Here is a 10,537-nt window from a genome sequence, read left to right as displayed (position 1 = left end):
GGAAATTTGGAAGCCACTTGACTCTGAAGAAAAAAATAACTTTTAAAGTTTCAGTTAGTAGTGTCAGTTACAGAAAGAGTCAGATTGTAAGAATGTGTTGTTGAGGAAGTCTTGCCAATAAAATGCAGGGATAGAGGCAGCCACTGTGGGAGAATTTTAATTTGTTCATTCATCAAATCTGTATGAGTCCGAGATGAATCGGGAGGTGACACAGTAGCAACAGATGAAGACTATTTTATTGTTTTCCCATTACCCTCTTTTTAAATTTTAGTTTGTTAGCAGATGAATATAGTACATAATGTTTACATTCCTAGTGGGAGTTACTTTTCATCTCCTTTTCCTTCTGTCCCCTCCATGTCCTTTTAATTTTTTTGTAAATATACATACATAGTATGTAATGATTATACTCCTTTTATGAAGTTGATAATAGTATTACCTTATGGTGGATCCAACAGATAGATTCCAGGCTCTTGTATATGATGAGCAATGAATTGCAAAATATACATACAAAGGTAAATGAAAAGCAGCTCCATGGATTGAAAATTACAGGAAGATGTGCTCAGGGAAGGTCCATGTTGACAATAATGTGACATGTACAGAAAAACTGTGTCAGGGTGACATGGAAATAAGAATCACAGCAAAGCACACAGATAAAGCAGGATTTCATATTTTTAAAAAAAGTGTACTCCGGCCTGGGTGCCTTTCATTGAGTCTCTAGGCAAGATTAACAAGAATGATTGGCAAAGTACTGAGTTGTCTTGGGTGCTTACAATGCTCATTTGTATCCCAGAATTCAGTATGATTAATTCATAAACATGAGATGCAGTCCATATTTGTGAACCATTAATAAGACTCCAGTGGGGAAAAGTTGTTGAGGGTCAGGCCAGGAGATCTAATCACATGTGTTCTGGTCTGGGCCTTCAGGGATTTCCTGGGTCTAGGTTACTTTCTCCTTTTCTTAGAACAATGGAAGGAGCATTGGCCTTTGGGTATTGTCCAAACTCTTGTGGGTGGAAAAAAGTGATTTCCCAGCCTCCACTGTAATACCTGTGCTACACATACATAGCATATCTCAACTTCTTTTTTCTTCCCCTATTATGGCTGTGTCTAGATTCCCCCACTCCCATCCCTCAAGCCTCATGTGGTCATAGGTGGGGCTTTTCAGAGGTGGCTGGATCTATAGTGTGTGATAGGGTCAGGGGTGTGTGACTACTAAATTAGTTCATTGGTTTGGCATAATCCTGGATATCTCCAGGGTGCCTTATTCTGGGTGTGAGTGCTACAACCCTAAGGGCAGATAATCTGGATAAAATACAAGGGACAGATAGGTTTGCTGTGGTGGCCCATCACTTGCTGCTTGGTACTTAGCTGCTTTGCTCCCTGTATGAACTGTTTCTCCTGTGTGATGCCTCTCTGCCACCCTGCCTTGGACACAACAAATATGGACCGAAACCACTGCAAACTGTGAGCCAAATAAATCTTCCTTGTTTTAACTTTGGATGTTGGATATTTTATTTCAGCAATGAGATAAGTACCTAAAACACCTCTCTTCCTTGCCCCTTTTTTCATCTCTTAATTCTCCCTGCTTTTGGGAAAGAACTATCTCCCTACTTCATATTATCTGTCTTTCACTTTGCTTTCCATTTTTACTCTCGGTTTCTCATATAAGAGAAACCATGTGATATTTAAGCTTATGTGTCTGATTCATTTTACTTGGATTCATCCATTTTCCTACAAGTGAATCAACTTCTTTATGGCAGAGTACTACTGCATAGCGTGTAAATACCACATTTTCTGTATTGATTAACTGTTGATGGACATATGGACTGCTTCCAAAATTTTGTTACTATGTATTGTGCTGCTACAAATATGTGTATGCATGCATCTCTGTAATATGATATATTTCACTCTTGGAAAGATACCTCATAAAGTAAAAAGATGGGTCAAAAGAAGTTTCCAGTTCCAGCTCTTTGAGGAATCGCCCTACTGGTTTTAGCAATGGTTGTATTAGTTTACATTCCCACCAAAAGTATAGAAGGAACTTCTTCCCTGATCTCCAGGACTTGTTATTATTTGATCTCTTGATGATGGCCTTTCTTTCTCGAGTGAGACAGAATCTCAATATTTTAATTTTTATTCCTCTAGTGGGAAGTTATATTGACTATTTCTTCATATATTTATTGGCCGTTTGTACTTCTGTGAAATGTCTACTCATGTCACTTGCCCATTTTTTGATTGGGTCTTTTATTTTTGTAAGCCTACTTCTTTTGTGTTCCTTATGTATTGTAGATATGCATTCTCTGTCTGAGGAACAGCTGGCAAAATGTTTTTCCTGTCCCATAGGTTGTCTTTTCACTCTGTTGGTTGTTTCTTTTGCTATGCAGAAGCTTTTTAATTTGATATAATCCCATGTGTTAATCTTAGAACTATTCCCTTTATAGAAAATCCTTGTCTACACTTAGGAATTCAAGAGTTTTACATATTTTGCCTTCTAAAAGGTGGAGTATTTCTGATGTGATATATTCCTACTATCTTGAGCTACTGGTGGTATATGCATGACTGTCTCATCAGGTAGCTTGTACCACTAGTGATACAGATGGATTTGACCACTTTTATCTGTCTTTTTACTAACAAAATTAGTAAAAAGTTTATAAATGGACTGAATCGGAGCCAAAGATTTAGCTCAGCATTGTAAGTGCCTTCCCGGCAAGCCAAAGGTTGTGAGAAAAAAAAAAAAAAGCCGAAAAACAAAAACAAAACTGAATCTAGTTGGTTTCTTGAATTTGAATAATTACTGCCCAAATTTAAATATTAATACTATTCATACATTAAATTTATTACAATAATAAATTTATTTCATTAAGTAAATTAATATTCATGAATAGTTTGTCAGTAATTATGTGAATTTTATCATGAAAATCTATACTGTATATACCATTGCTGGTATATATAGTATGCATTTGTGCTCACTTTGGCAGTACATATACTATATAATATGTATTTATATTTGCTGTACCACAGATTAGCTATATTATAATTTTTTATGCTACTTTTAAGATTTTCCTTAGGGAACTATAATATGCTGATGTCTTGGTTACTCTTCTTGTTGCTGAGACAAAATACCCAACATCCAAAGTTGAAGGGGGAAAGTTTTAGTTAGCTCACAGTTTTTAGAGATTTCAGTCCATAATTGGCTGGCTCCAAGGCAGGATGGCTTTGCAGAGGAGAATAGTTCATGGCAGGCAGAAAGTAGCAAAGTGATAAGTAACAAGACCAGCCTCATTCTGTCCCTTATATTGTATCCAGCCTAGTAGGGTTGGAGCAGTTCCAAACCAGTCAGTGGACTGATTTAATAACCCACCCTTAATCCTAGCATTGCACCATGAATCAAAAACACTGTAGATTCACGGCTTCTGTAAAAACCCCACCTATGACTACATGAGGCTTTGGAGGGAACATCTAAATGCAAGCCTTAGAAGATAATGTCTGGTCTGCTAAATCAGTGCCATTCTTTTCACTATGTAATGTAAGACCCACTGAGAGGTGGTACAAGCTGCCTGGTGGGACAGTCATGCATGTATCACTAGTTCAAATCAGAGTTGCTTAGCAGTGAGATACATAGATTACAACTCCTTTGTCAGTGTGTTAACATTTATTTCTTTGATCCATTTTTATTTTAGTTTAGTACCTTGTGAGAGATACTGAGCTAGATTCGATCTTCTGCATGTGTATAACCAGTTTTGGGTGTTTGACCTCCTTTGTAAAATATTTGAATGTACTTGGGGGTAATTTCTACATCTGCTTCTGTTCTACTGTTCCTCATGTCTGTTTTTGTAAAAGCATCATGCTGTTTTTATCATGGTAGCTTCATAATATAACTTAAAGTCTGGGTGATGATGCCTCCTGCTTTGCTCTTTTACCCAGGATTACTTTTGCTATTCTGAGTCTCTGCTGCTTCCATATGATTTTAGTATTGTTTATTCCAGTTATGTGAAGAATGCTGTTGGAGCTTTTATTAGGATTGTGATAGATCTCTATATTGATTTTGGAGGTATGACCATTTTGACTATATTGGTTCTGTCTATCCAGGAATAGGGGATCCCTTCCCATGTTCTGATGTTCTCTTCAGTTTCCTTTTTTAGAGTACCATACTTTTCACTGTAGATGTCTTTGATTTCCCTAGTTAGGTTAAGTGTTTAGTATTCTTGATGCTATTGTGAGTGTTATTTTTTCCTAATTTCTTATTTCAGTGGGTTCATTACTAATGTACAGGTAAACTATTGATTTTTGTGGTTTGATATTTTATCCAGTATGACTGCATTTGGTTATTAGTTGTAAATGTCTTTTTGTATATTTTTTGGGATCTTCAATGTAGAGGATCATGTTGTCTGCAAATAATATCAATTTGACTACTTACCTGCATATGTGCACCTGTCTCTTTTTTTTGTCTTACCTAGTTGCTCTTTCTAATATTTTGAGCAATCTGTTGAACAGAAGTGATGATAAAAGGACATGCTTGTCTTGTTAGATTTTAGAGAAAATGCTTTCAGTTTTTTTCCCATTTAGTATGATGTTGGCAGTAGGTTTGTCATAAGTGGCTTTTATCAGATTGAGATAAAGTCCTTCTATAGCCTATTGTTTTCAGTGTTCTTATTTTGAAAGGATGTTGGATTTTGTTCAAGACTTTTTCTGCACCAATTGAGATGATCATGTAATTTTTTCCCATTGCCTGTTATATGATGTATTTATTGATTTGTGTACATAAAACATCTTTGTATCTGTGATATGAAGCCTACTTGGTCATAATGTGTGATCTTTTTGATGATTCATTGCACAAGAATTAAAAAATGTAACAACCAAACCTTTCCAGATAATCCAATTAAAATATCAGTAAATGATTTGAATAGACTCTATTCAAAAGAATACATGGGGCCAGGGATTTAACTCAGTAGTGTAAGCACCTACCTAGCAAGTGCAAGGTAATGAATTCGATCCCTGGTACAAACAAAAAAGAATACAAATGGCTAATAAGTCTATGGAAAAATGTTCAAGTGTTCAATATCGTTAGGCATCAAGGAAATTTAGATCAAAAGTACAAGAAATGGCTGGGGATTTAGCTCAGTGGCACAAGCACCTCCTTGGCAAGCATGAGGTCATATGTTTGATCCCTGGTACAGAAAAAAAGTAAAAGAAAATGTCATCTCACTCTAGTTAGAGGGGCTATTTCCAAACAAAAATTATGTACTAACAAGGATATCGAGAAAAACAAACTCTTAAACACTGTTGTTAGAAATATAAATTAGTAAAACCACTATGGGATATACAATGGGGATTCCTCAAATCACTAAGAAAAATAGAATCCTATCATTTGCAATAAAATGGATAGAACTATAGTCATCATGTTAAGTAAAGTAAGTCTGACACAGAAAGGCAAATATTGCATATTTTCCTTCATATGTGGAAACCAAAAAAAACAAGTTAACTACAAAGTAAAGAGGGATTATTGGGACTGGAAGGAAGTGTAGGAGGTGGGGAAACAGTAGAAGGATGTCTGGACATGATCAGTGCATAGCATATAGCAAGTATAGAAATATTACTTTGAAAGCTACTAAACCGTACAATACGTTAATAAAAAGAGGAATGTGAAAGTGCATCATGTTTTTGAGGCAAAGAACAATTCAGAACTGCTCTATCCTTTGGTGGTGCTCTGGAAATTGAAGCTGCAAGAACAGATGGGGGCCAGACTGAAGCAGTTTTCACGACATGCTTTATTTCTATTCAACAGCATTTACTGAGGGTCCTCTGTGGATGGTGCTGGGGATGACAAAGTGAGAAAGGCAGCGTTCCTGCTCTCCAGCAGCTACAAGCATTACGGAGTTGGTGGAATGAAGTAATTCAAGGGTGAGACTGGTAGAAAACCATTCTAGTGGCAGTCACGGGAATGAGACTGGAAGAAGCAAGTCTAAACCGAAGATGATTGCTTTAGTTTAAAGGAGGAGGTTGAAGCCTGGGCCATGGGAGAGGATGACAGCGGAGCAGATGGAACAGACACATGCTAACTGGGAAAAGGTCGGGGGTGGTAAGAGGGAGGTAACCAGTCACCTTTAGCCACATCTCTCCTTGTTTAGCCCAATGATAATAGTTAGGAAGTTGCACCTCATCTGTTGTTTCTTGTGGGTTCTTGAAAATCGAGAGTTTTACTGCCTGCTTTGTCCCCATAATTTAAAACATCACCTTAGTATTTGTTCTGTACACAGGTATTCCAGGAAGCTGTTCTATGATCAGTCAGGTTACAGTTTTACCATAACTGACTTATTGGAAATGCTCCTGAAGAGAAATTATTTTTCTAAGCTTTATTAAAACAGAGATCCTTTGAGGAAATTCAGTAAAGTATTCCATGTAGGTGTTGTAAAAATTGCTAAATAAGACAATATTGCATCCTTAAAGTAGTACATATAGTTTGAAATACTTAGGGCCTGTTAGTTTTGGTTGCCTTCATTGTCTTCTAATAAATATAGATATAAATGCAAAACAGCAACTGCGATTTTAATAAGTGATTTTTAAAATGTCCTTTGCTCTCTTTACTCTTTTTATTTGGTTTAAAGCTGTTTTTGTTTTGTTTTGTTTTGATATTTTATAATATGCAACAAAAGAATTTGTTCCCTTGACAATATATTTAATAACAGCCAATTTAGCAGACGCTATCAATACCTTCCAAATCACAGTTTTTCAGTTTCTTTTGAGTAAGTGTTGAGAACAGTTTGTTATATTATGTTTTTCTCCCTGTTTATAGTTCTCAAGCCAGTTATATATGTACACTGCATGCTGCAATTTTTCTGTGAAGCCTCCATGACTATTATTTTTCTTTTTGTGGCTTATAACAGTCATGAGCCAGCAAATACCTGGTGAATGTTTAATGCAACAGAACACCAAGTACCACACAAAGACAAGAGGACTTACTGCAGTATAGAGTCTTATTCTCACTGAATAGACAAAATACCACCATAGATTATGAAAAGTTGTCAGAATGTTCCACGTACTGTAATAAAAATGGCACGTGTATTTAATTGCTTCCCGTTATACCCAAGGCGTGGTCCCAGTGACCATGTGTGCCTACTCATCATGTGTAAAACAAAAGAATGGCAATCAGCTGCCTTAATATTTTAGGAGCCAAACTCAGTGTCTTCTAGGGGAAACAAGAGCTGATAAGGTAACATTTAAATAAAGTGTGTGTGCAGGAGTAGCAGAAATTTGAAAGGAATCTTTTAAAAATCTTTTCTGACTTGCTTAGTGGTAACTGACATACTTTGTGTATTAGATTTACATTGCTATTACAAAATACCAGAAGCTAAATAATGTATAAAGAAGAGAAATTTATTTAGCTCAGTAATGTTAGAGGTTAAAGAACATTGCTTAGCTCTGGTGAGGGTTCCCATGACTGTGACATCATGCTGTGTAGCATCATGGCAGCAGTACCTATAAGAGGGAGAGATAATATGAGGAGCCAGGAACCACAAAGACTCGGGAACAGCTAGTCTCACTCTTTGATAACAATTTTTGAGGAACTCTTCCAAAGGCAGCATGCTCAATAGCCCAGTCATTGTCCACTAGGGCTCACTTAATAAAGGTCTGTACCTTTATCTCAACATTGCCACACTAAGGACCAAGCCTCCAGTACGTTAACCCTTCAGGGACAGACTCCAACACTGTCAAAATCATGGCATTTGCAAACCTGCTGTCTGCCCTGCGAGCTTAACGGATGTCAGAATTTTCTCCTTTTATGATGCCGCCACTTTCTGGTTTGCATGTAGAGAATAGGACCTGCCTTTTCCTTGGATATTGTATCTTCCAGTTACAGTTTTTGCCTGGGGACTGAGATGTTCCCAAAAAGTAGTCTGAGTTGATATTTTGCAACTGTATCACTTGCCCCCTCTCCTACTGGGTCCTGACCTTCTTCACTCTTTGAAAACTAATTCCTTTAGCCACAGCATTATTTCTTGAAGAAAAGGAAATGTTTTTAACATTGTTCAAAGCCTTTCTTCATTTGTTCATGACTCCAAGTTTAGGCTCCTTATTTTTCCTCTCAATGTCTGCACTCTTAACCAGTATTTCTGTTTGCACTCCCAGTGTATATCCACCTGCCTGGATCCAGCCCCCGCTGGAATGTCTAGTAGACGCCTGGCATTTCATGTAGGTGCACTAAAGTCTCTCACTGTTTTATTTAATGGAGACACCATTCTTCTAGCTGCCCAAGCAAAAAATCTTAGAGTTGTCCCTGATTTCTTTTTTTGTACTTCATATCCAATTGGCTGAGAGACTCTTTTGCTTTCCTAGAATCTGATCATTCCCCCCCACCTACATCCTAGTCTAAGCTTTTAATCTTCTGATTATGAAATTCTAATGTGTCTGTCTTCTTCCATTCTTGTTTCTCTAAAGTATGTTTCTAACATAGCAGCAAATTCAAGCTACAACCTACCTCTCTTCTGCTCCAAGCCCCAGAGTGACTCCTCAGGTGGTTCAGAGTCAGAGCCAAAGAATGGAAATTGATTACAAGGTTCAAGATACCTCTGACCCTACCTTACATCTCCCTCCTGTTTTCCTCCAGGCCTGTTGTCCTCCTTGTTGTTCCTTGAAGCCACAGTGCCTTTGTACTAGCTGTGCCCTCATAGTATTTGCTGCCTAGAATGTTCTTTCCTAGGATTTCTGAATGGTTACCTTCCTTACCACCTTCAAAATTTTGCTTAAACAAATTCTTTTGCCTTCTGTAAGGGAAATTTTTACTTTTGTTATAATTTGACCCCTTCCTCTCACCTTTCTCTATAGTGATCTTCCAGTTCCACTTTCCCTGCTCTGATTTTCTGTAGCATCTCTCCCCTATTAAAATATTGGATTTAATAAAATTTTATTAATTGATGGGTTGGTTTTTTTTTTTTAATTTTTATTTTTTTGGGTGTCCTGGGGATTGAACTCACAACCTCACAGTTGCCATGCAGGCACTTGTGACAGTAAGTTAAATTCCTAGCCCCAGTTTTATGTTTATTGTTTATTTTTATTTCTCCCACTCTAGAATGTAAGTGCCATCAGGAAGTGATTTTAATCCATTTTGTTCACTGATTTATCTCTAGTACCCATAAAGGTATCTGAAGCATTCTAGAATCTTTAAAAATATTTACTATGTAAAGCAGATGAAATATTTATGAATTAGTATTAGGAATCAGGCCTTGGACCAGGCATTTAGCTTGGTGGCACTGTGCCTGCCTGGCAAGTGCAAGGTCCTGAGTTTGATTCCCAGTGCCAAAAAAAAAAAAGAAAAGCAGGCATCATTCTAAATTTTAGGAGTGTAGCCATGAAGTAGGTTGTCCTTGTCTTCTTGGAGCTGATATTTCTAGTGGGAACTAATTGTAAAATAGCAGAACTGTGGGTGTACAGTGTTTAGTGTAGACTGTTTCATGATAGACTGATACAGCAGCCACAGAGGCCAAAGATAAAGGAGAACACCTAACATCAACTGTAAGTAAAAAGTAGAGTGGCTTACAGAAGGCATGGCTTGCAGAAAAGCTGAAGTATCTAGTAAACAGTGCATCACAGTGGACAGAAATACAAGAATTACAGAAAAGTGAACATGAAGAAATGACATGCAGTAGTAAGAAAAATAAAGCTTATATAAATAGCTTATAAGAAAACTAAATATCAGTGGCTCACATAATACATAGTTTTTTGTTTTTCATTTAAAAGAAATCCACAGGTGGGAGCCAAATGTAGGAGGGAAGCCCAGGATTCTATTAGCGACCCAGCCTCCTCTCTCTGTGTGCCACCATCTTCATCGCGTGCCTCTGTCTTTTAAATCACTTTCCAGAAGGAGACAAAGTGGCAAGCAAAGAAGTGTATCTTCTAGCTGAAGAATCTTCCAGAAAGAAGTGACACAGTAGTTCTCACTGAGTAGAACTTAGTTGCATGACCAAGTTGGCTACAAAAGAGTCTGTGAAAACTAGACTTTTCAACTGAGGTATTGCCACTACAATTATCATAGGATATAATATACATATGATACATATACATGTATACACAGATATGTATGTATGTATTCCTATATATATTTTTTCATCTATTCATCTGAGGATGATCCAAGATTAAAACAGTGTAAATGAGCAAGACCAAGACACTCAATCACAGCTGGGAAGAAGGATTGTTAGTTAAAATTATGCTTTCCATATAATTTGATATCAGTAGCTCTTTGTATTTCACTGTTTAATAAATACACTGATAACTTCATTCATGGTGTACTTGTGTTTTTTAGTTCCTTTTCTATTTGAAGCCTAAGTGTGAGAGCATCAGTGATGCATTACATGAAACAGCAATACTCACATTTTGTCTCCTGACTGATGGGAAACACCGTAAGTATTTGTGGTGATTAACGGGGAGGCAGATTTAGTAGTTAACAAAATTGACGTCCCTGAAAGGGATGGATAGAATTTCAAATTGTAAAGTACATGGGTAGTCATCTGATTAATGCTTATGATAAGAAACATTGTCTTTA

The sequence above is a fragment of the Cavia porcellus genome, unplaced genomic scaffold, assembly GCF_034190915.1.
Source record: "Cavia porcellus strain 051 isolate PalLab524CR breed Dunkin Hartley unplaced genomic scaffold, mCavPor4.1 scaffold_10, whole genome shotgun sequence".
Classification (NCBI taxonomy): domain Eukaryota; kingdom Metazoa; phylum Chordata; class Mammalia; order Rodentia; family Caviidae; genus Cavia; species Cavia porcellus.
Note: the sequence above shows the minus strand (reverse complement) of the source record.